At 45.1% G+C, this 9390-nt stretch overlaps 1 protein-coding gene across 1 annotated transcript in view; it reads right to left on the reverse strand.

Moving 5' to 3' along the window:
• tdrd15 (tudor domain containing 15) overlaps positions 1-9390 on the reverse strand; it is a 53276-nt gene that overhangs the window by 15548 nt on the left and 28338 nt on the right. The window lies entirely within an intron of this gene.

Here is a 9390-nt window from a genome sequence, read left to right on the forward strand (position 1 = left end):
AATCAAGAAGACTAATGGACTGCTAGCCTTTATATCTAGAGAATTGGAGTATAAAGGCAAGGGTTATACTGCAGCAATACAAAACCCTGGTGAGCAGTTCAGGCACTACATCTTAGGAAAGGTATTTTGGCCTTAGAGGGAGTGTAATGTAGGTTTACGTAGGATACCTTCATATCTTTCCTAAAATAGTGTCCAGAACTGCATGCAATACTCCAGCTGAGGCCGAACTAGTGCTTTATATAAGTTCAACATAACCTTCTTGCCCTTGTACTCGTTGCCACAATTAATAAAGGCCAAGTTACTATGCTTCATTAACCACTCTTTCAAGCTGTCCTGCCACCCCAACGACTTGTGTATACATCCAGGTTCCTCTGCTCCTGCACCTCCTTTAGAATTGTACCTTTTATTTTATATGTCCGTTTTCTTCCTACCAAAAATAAAAAATAAATCACTTCACATTTCTCCACATTGAACTTCATCTGCCACTTGTCCACATATTCCACCAATTTTTCTATGGCTTTTTAATCTTGTACACCATCCTCCTCACACCTGATGTTGCTTCCAAGTTTCACATCGCCCACCATCAATCCCCCATATAACTTAGAATGTCATATGCTAAAATGATGGCCCATTCAATTCTACAAAACTCAGGAAAGAAAGGGATTAAGAACAGTTTAAGAATAAAGCGCACCTTGGGGGTGGTTGGTGAAGAGGAAAACGACAAAGTATAATGTAACAAGAATTATGGATAAGGGTTCAGGCGTACCGAAGGTGATGTAGCTGTTTGCAGGGGGTGGTGCAGCAGATGTGTCATGGATTGAAAGGGGTGAAATTCAGTTCAGAGTTTATGCTGCACAGCAGTTGCGGTTAGCTGAATTCAATTGAACACAAGAGAGAATGGGGCTGGGACAATGGTACAGATTGAGAAACTTGAGTTTTCATCATGTCACCATAACTTGAGAAATTTGTGGTTTGCTGTCAGACAGGCAGTCTATCAACAGAGGGTGCTCTTGAAGAAGGTAGCAGTGATAATGTAGAGGTATTGTTCAAAATAACAAATATTTAAAAATTTTTATGACCAGTTTCAAAATAAATGTCCACTTGATTCAGTGACACCACTCACTTTTTAGTGTGTCTGACCCAGCGAGTGCAGCTTGGGATTCAGGTCGGTGTTTAAACTTGCTCACAGGTTCCAGCGGCCTTCATTTCCGGGAGAGAGAGAGCCGGAGCGCAGCGAGTGCAGCTTGCGATTCAGATAGGTGTTTAAACTTGCACCCAGGTTCCAGCGGCCTTCATTTCCGGGAGCGGGCTTGGGAATCAGGTAGGTGCTTAAGTGTGTGATTTTTACCTCTACTTAAATTGGGCGGTTGCTAAACCCGAGACACTACACTTGTAGTGTCTCCCACCCTTCCACCTCCTCTAACCTAAGGGGGTGAGTGAATATCAGGTAAGCCCTCTCTTTTCCTTTTCTTTTATCCGCAAGTTATAGCTTCAGATTTTCGGTGGGGGAGTGGCCAGGGGTCTGTCGGGAAGGTAAGTTTACCCTTTAAAAACTTACCTTGCAGGAGAAGCAGCCTTCAGATTTTCGGCAGGAGCAGTGGCCAGGGGTCTGTTGGGAAGGTAAGTAGCTGGGAGAAATTTAACTCTTCGTGGGTTGGTAAGTATTGTGATTGGTAAGTAAAATCCTTATTCCTTTCACTTATTCATTATTTGATATTATATTTGTAATCAGTTAAGGTAAAGTGTAAAAATGGCAGGAGATCCCAGACCCGTGTTATGCTCCTCGTGCTCAATGTGGGAGTTCAGGGACGCGGCTGATGCCCCTGACTCCTTCATGTGCGGGAAGTGTGTCCAGCTGCAGCTCCTGTTAGACCGCATGACGGCTCTGGAGCTGCGGATGGACTCACTTTGGAGCATCCGCAACGCTGAGGAGGTCGTGGATAGCACGTTCAATGAGTTGGTTACACCGCAGATTAGGATTGGTGAGGGAGACAGGGAATGGGTGACCAAAAGACAGAGAAAGAGCAGGAAGGCAGTGCAGGTGTCCCCTGCGGTCATCTCCCTCCAAAACAGGTATACCGTTTTGGATACCGTTAGGGGGAGAGGACTCACCAGGGGAAGGCAGTAGTAGCCAGGCTCATGGCACCGTGGCTGGCTCTGCTGCACAGAAGGGCGGAAAAAAGACTGTCAGGGCTATAGTCATAGGGGATTCAATTGTAAGTGTAGACAGGCATTTCTGTGGTCGAAAACGAGACTCCCGAATGGTATGTTGCCTCCCGGGTGCACGGGTCAGGGATGTCTCAGATCGGCTGCAGGACATACTGAAGGGGGAGGGTGAACAGCCAGTTGTCGTGGTGCATATAGGCACCAACGATATCGGTAAAAAACGGAATGAGGTCCTACAATCAGAATTTAGGGAGTTAGGAGATAAGTTAAAAAGTAGTACCTCAAAGGTAGTAATCTCAGGATTAGTGCCACGAGACAATCAGAGTAGAAATTCAAGAATAGTCAGAATGAATACGTGGCTTGAGACATGGTGCAGGAGGGAGGGGTTCAGATTTTTGCGACACTAGAACCGGTTCTGGGGGCGGTGGGACCATTACAAATCGGATGGTCTACACCTGGGCAGGACTGGAACCAATGTCCTTGGGGGTGCTTTTGCTAACACTGTTGGGGAGATTTTAAACTAATGTGGCAGGGGGATGGGAACCAGATTAGGAAGTTAGAGGTTAGTAAAGAGGCAGCAACTAAAGCCAGTATGGTACTAGATAATAAACTCAATGTGACTAAGGGGAAGAGTAGACAGGGAAGAGATGAAGAACGCAAAGGGACAGGTGGTCTGAGGTGCATATGTTTCAATGCGAGAAGTGTAGCAGGTAAGGCAGATGAATTTAGGGCTTGGATTAGTACCTGGGAATATGATGTTATTGGTATTACGGAGACTTGGTTGAGGGAAGGGCAAGACTGGCAACTAAATATCCCAGGGTATAGATGCTTCAGGAGGGACAGAGAGGGAGGTAAAAGGGGTGGAGGAGTTGCATTACTGGTCAGAGATGATATCACAGCTATGATTAAGGAGGGCACGATGGAGGATTCGAGCACTGAGGCAATATGGGTAGAGCTAAGAAATAGGAAGGGTGCACTAACATTGTTGGGACTTTACTACAGGCCTCCCAAAAGCGAGCGTGAAGTAGAGGTACAAATATGTAGACAGATTACAGAAAAATGTAGAAGCAATAGGGTGGTCGTGATGGGAGATTTTAACTTCCCCAACATTGACTGGGACTCATGTAGCGTTGGAGGCGTAGATGGAGCAGAATTTGTAAGGAGCATCCAGGAAAGGTTTTTAGAGCAGTATGTAAATAGTCCAACTCGGGAAGGGGCCATACTGGACCTGGTACTGGGGAATGATCCCGGCCAGGTGGTTAAAGTTTCAGTCGGTGATTACTTTGGGAATAGCGATCACAATTCTGTAAGTTTTAGAATACTCATGGACAAAGACGAGAGTGGTCCTAAAGAAAGAGTGCGAAATTGGGGAAAGGCCAAGTATAACAAAATTCGGCAGGAGCTAGGGAATGTTGATTGGGAGCAGCTCTTTAAGGATAAATCCACATTTGAAATGTGGGAGTCTTTTCAGGAAAGGTTGATTGGAGTGCAGGACAGACATGTCCCTGTGAAAATGAGGGATAGAAATGGCAAGATTAGGGAACCATGGATGACAGGTGGAATTGTGAGACTAGCTAAGATGAAAAAGGAAGCATACATAAGATCTAGGCGACTTAAAACTGATGAAGCTTTGGAGGAATATCGGGAAAGTAGGACAAATCTCAAATGCGCAATAAAGAGGGCTAAAATGGGTCATGAAATATCTTTGGCTAACAGGGTTAAGGAAAATCCCAAAGCCTTTTATTCATATACAAGGAGCAAGAGGGTAACTAGAGAAAGGATTGGCCCACTCAAAGACAAAAGAGGGAATTTATGCGTGGAGTCAGAGGAAATGGGTGAGATTCTTAATGAGTACTTTGCATCGGTATTCACCAAGGAGAGGGACATGACGGATGTTGAGCCCACGGATGGATGTTTAAATATTCTAGGTCAAGTCGGCATAAGGAAGGGGGAAGTTTTGGGTATTCTAAAAGGCATTAAGGTGGACAAATCCCCAGGTCCGGATGGGATCTGTCCCAGGTTCCTGAGGGAAACGAGGGAAGAAATAGCTGGGGCCTTAACAGATATCTTTGCAGCATCCTTGAGCACGGGTGAGGTCCCGGAGGACTGGAGAATTATTAATGTTGTCCCTTTGTTTAAGAAGGGTAGCAGAGATAATCCAGGGAATTATAGACCCGTGAGCTTGATGTCAGTGGTAGGCAAACTGCTGGAGAAGATACTGAGGGATAGGATCTATTCACATTTGGAAGAAAATAGACTTATCAGTGATCGGCAGCATGGTTTTGTGCAGGGAAGGTCATGTCTTACAAACCTACTAGAATTCTTTGAGGAAGTGACAACGTTAATTGATGATGGAAGGGCTGTAGATGTCATATACATGGACTTCAGTAAGGCGTTTGATAAAGTTTTCCATGGTAGGTTGATGGAAAAAGTGAAGTCGTATGGGGTTCAGGGTGTACTAGCTAGATGGATAAAGAACTGGCTGGGCAACAGGAGACAGAGAGTAGTGGTGGAAGGGAGTGTCTCAAAATGGAGAAAGGTGACTAGTGGTGTTCCATGGGATCCGTGCTCGGATCACTGTTGTTTGTGATATACATAAATGATCTGGACGAAAGTATAGGTGGTCTGATTAGCAAGTTTGCAGATGATACGAAGATTGGTGGAGTTGCAGATAGCGAGGAGGACTGTCAGAGAATACAGCAAAATATAAATAGATTGGAGAGTTGGGCAGAGAAATGGCAGATGGAGTTCAATCCAGGCAAATGCGAGGTGATGCATTTTTGAAAATCTAATTCAAGAGCTGACTATATGGACAATGGAAGAGTCCTGGGGAAAATTGATGTACAGAGAGATCTGGGCGTTCAGGTCCATTGTACCATGAAGGTGGCAATGCAGGTCGATAGAGTGGTCAAGGCATACGGCATGCTTGCCTTCATCGGACGGGGTATTGAGTACAAGGGTCAGCAGGTCATGTTACCGTTGTATAGGACTTTGGTTAGGCCACATTTGGAATACTGCGTGCAGTTCTGGTCGCCACATTACCAGAAGGATGTGGATGCTTTAGAGAGGGTGCAGAGGAGGTTCACCAGGTTGTTGCCTGGTATGGAGGGTGCTAGCTATGAAGAAAGGTTGAGTTGATTAGGATTGTTTTCGTTGGAAAGACGGAGGTTGAGGGGGGACCTGATTGAGGTCTACAAAATTATGAGAGGTATGGGCAGGGTGGATAGCAACAAGCTTTTTCCAAGAGTGGGGGTGTCAATTACAAGGGGTCACGATTTCAAGGTGAGAGGGGGAAAGTTTAAGGGAGATGTGCGTGGAAAGTTTTTTTACGCAGAGGGTGGTGGGTGCCTGGAACGCTTTGCCAGCGGAGGTGGTAGAGGCAGGCACAATAGCATCATTTAAGATGCATCTAGACAGATATATGAACGGGCGGGGAAGAGGGAAGTAGGTCCTTGGAAAATAGGTGACAGGTTTAGATAAAGGATCTGGATCAGCGCAGGCTGGGAGGGCCGAAGGGCCTGTTCCTGTGCTGTAATTTTCTTTGTTCTTTAAAGCTGATCTAGGATATGCTGGGACAGACCAAGGCGATTTCTACAAAGAGCCACCAGATGGCAGCGTCTGTTACATTTTCAAAAGCTCCCGTTTTAAATTATTTAGGCCTTCAACAGTAAATATTTGATAAGGAAAATTCACAAATTTCCTTTGATTATTACTATTTAAGACAAGCAAAGAAAACCATAATCTTCTCTATGAGGTTGCTTGGGTTCTTTCTGGCTGCTTGAAGTACATATTGTTCGGATTAAATCCCTACCTCAGCTGAAGTGCTCTTGATTTTCTGCTTCAATGTAACAAATTCAACAAGAACTGTTTTGCTATAGTCAGCCAAGGTCTCTTTCTAAGTAGGAGGGTAAGCAAAAGCTAAGTAGTCAGTTACAATTTTTTAAAGAGTTACTCATTTAAATTGATTTTCTTGGTGTTTGTCATAGAAATCAGAACACAAAACAGGCCATGTGGTACATTAACTCTGTGCTTATTTAATTTATGGACTCCACTTTAACAAAAACATGTGGTAGAGAATTCCATATTCAAAGAATTCAAGGGGATATTTTTTTAAATGTCAGAACGATTAGAATGGACTTGGGCAAGAATCTACTCAATGACTGGACTGAATGAGAGTAGGACGCAATGCCAACCAGTTGTTAATGGAACGGAGGAAGAAGTCAGGAAAAGAGTCCAAGTCGAACTTCCTGTATTGTACGAAGAGAGAAGCCCACTATTACCCATGCTGGTTCACATTAACCCAACCCACAAGTCAGGAATGTGATAGAATACCCTCCTCTTGCCTGGATGAGTGCAACTCCAACAAACAAAAGGCATTTTGCATAATAATAATAATCTTTTATTCTCACAAGTTACCGTGAATCGGTACCCTATCCACCATCATCTTAACATGCACTCCGTCCTCCACCAACACACCGTGGTTAGCGTGTTCCATCTACATATGCATTGTGGCAAATTGTCAAGGCTTCTCAACAGTATCCCCAAACTCATTACCTCCACCACTCAAAAGGACAAGTGCATCAGGCACACTCTGTAACACTACCACCTGCAAGCTCCACTCCCAAGTTATACACAATCCTAACTTAGAAATATATGTTTCTTTAGTGCCACGGGTTCAAAAGTCCTAGAACCCTGTGATAGACTAAGGTAAGGACTTCATACGACATCAGGTAGGCAAGATAACAACTAGGTTTATTTACTCTACTCGCAATAGTACAAGTACACTACTCCTCACCTCCCAGGGTCACCCTCCCTGACCTGCGCCCAGGTCAGGGTTTATATCCTGTGAGCTTCCTCCCATATCGGGGGTGGCGGAGCCTCCCCCACAATCACCTGGGGAGTTTGTGCTCAAAGATGTAGAAAGGGAACTGTATACAATGTAGGGTTTGGCTTCTGAGGGGGTTGTAACAAACCGATCTAACATTTCCCACACAACTTGCATCGTATTCAAACATGAAAATAATTCTATTCTGGAACTAAGGCAGTATCCCAATTTGTCATTTAAAACCCACAGCACACTCAAAAATTGCCAATGTCTACAGAACTGAAAATCAACTTTCCTGGAATATTTATTATCTATTAGCAGGCCTACATTACAAAAATCAAAAAAGATGCTTTGACAGCATTAGAATCCTGAAGGAGTTACATTTCATGGAATATACTTCCTGCTAAACAAAGATAAATAGCAATGAAGTCATTAAGTGATTATATTACTTAGAAATTGAATTATGGGAGAATATCTTCAGGTAATAATAATTGACTATTCTGTATTAAATAAGTTGCTGGTCAAAGGAATGCTTAGCCACTCGCTATTTTGTGAAAAAAGCAACACTAAATACACATAACCCCTTCTCCATAGGGAATAGCAGAAGTAGGCCATTCAGCTACTCGAGCCTGCTGTTCTCATCCGGTTAGATAGTGTCTGGTCAACATTTCAACTCTATTTACCTATCTTTAATAACTTTTAATCCCCTTGCTGAACAAAAATCTTTCAATTACAGCCTGAAAAATTCAACTGACTGAAAATCTACAGCATTTAGAAAGAGAATTCAAAGCTTTGCTATATTTTGGTAGAAGTGCTTTCGGGCATCACGGTAGCAGTGGTTAGCACTGTTGCTTCGCAGTGCCATGGTCCCGGGTTCGATTCCTGCTTGGATCACTGTCTGTGCGGAGTCTGCACATTCTGTATGTGCGTGGGTTTCCTCGGGGGGCTCCGGTTTCCTCCCACAAGTCCCGAAAGACATGCTGTTAGGTGAATTGGACATTCTGAATTCTTCCTCTGTGTACCCGAACAGGTGTTGGAATGTGACGACTATGGGACATTCATAGTAACTTCATTGCAGTGTTAATGTAAGCCTACTTGTGACAATAATAAAGATTATCATTACTGAATGGCCTAGCTCCAACATTAAAGTGGTGTTCCATGTTCTTTATTTCCACCCGCCCCCTCCCCCGCAAGAATTAGTTAATCTGTTTCTACCCCATTGAATTCTTTTATCATTTCAAATTCTCAATTATATAGGTCTTTCCTTAGTACCTGAACTTGGTAACTGGGACATTTGCATGGCAATCACAACCTGCAGGTCTTTGTGCCTCAAAATAGGGATGGAAACATCCACACGACTGCAGGCCAATAATTGCTTCAGGGTCTTCCAAGCGGATGTTGGAGCTGCTGCTTCAGGTTGAATGACCAAAGGGAAGTTGCAAAGAACATTACTTGCTAAATTTGCAGATGTTATAAAAATTCTCACAGGTTTAGGAATGTGAAGAATTTCATGGGTTGAGAGAGTGGGCTTGTATTTGTTAATAAAATATAGTGCTACTATTGGAGTCCTGAATCAATGGTCGGCATACCTACAGTTAGGACTAAGAACTGGAGTAAAAGAAAAAGATCCTGGTATCATGTTTCAGTGCTCTCTGAAGGTTTCAACTAATGTAGTCAAACCACAGCTGAAGGAAATAAAGTCCAGTATTGCATTCAGAAGGGTATCCACTAAAAAACACAACGTAATTTAGTATAGTGTCTGGTTTTCCACCCCCTCAAATGATTGGTAACTGAGGTTGAGGATCACACAAATGATTCCCAGTTTATATCACTTTAGTCACCCAGACAGACTTAAGGGGCGAAATTCTCCGTAATCGGTGCGATGTCCGCTGACCGGCGGCAAAAACGGCGCAAATTAGTCCGGCATCGGGCCGCCCCAAAGGTGCGGAATCCTCCGCACCTTGAGCGGCTGAGCCCTAACCTTGAGGGGCTAGGCCCTCGCCGGACTGATTTCCGCCCCGCCAGCTGGCGGGAAAGGCCTTTGGTGGGCGGCGCATGCGCGGGAGCGTCAGCGGCCGCTCACGGCATCCCCGCGCATGCGCAATGGAGGGGGTCTCTTCCGCCTCCATGATGGAGACCATGGCGAAGGCGGAAGGAAAAGAGTGCCCCCACGGCACAGGCCCGCCCACGGATCGGTGGGCCCCGATCGCGGGCCAGGCCCCCGGAGCCCACCTGCGCCGCCTTGTCCCGCCGGTAAGAGAGGTGGTTTAATCCACGCCGGCAGGCCAAGCATTCCAGCAGCGGGCCGGAGAATTGCCGGGGGGGGCCGCCAACCGGCGCGGCGCGATTCCCGCCCCCGCCGAATCTCCGGTGCCGGAGAATTTGGCAGCCGGCGAGGG

This window comes from Scyliorhinus torazame, chromosome 4 (genome assembly GCF_047496885.1).
Source record: "Scyliorhinus torazame isolate Kashiwa2021f chromosome 4, sScyTor2.1, whole genome shotgun sequence".
Taxonomy (NCBI): domain Eukaryota; kingdom Metazoa; phylum Chordata; class Chondrichthyes; order Carcharhiniformes; family Scyliorhinidae; genus Scyliorhinus; species Scyliorhinus torazame.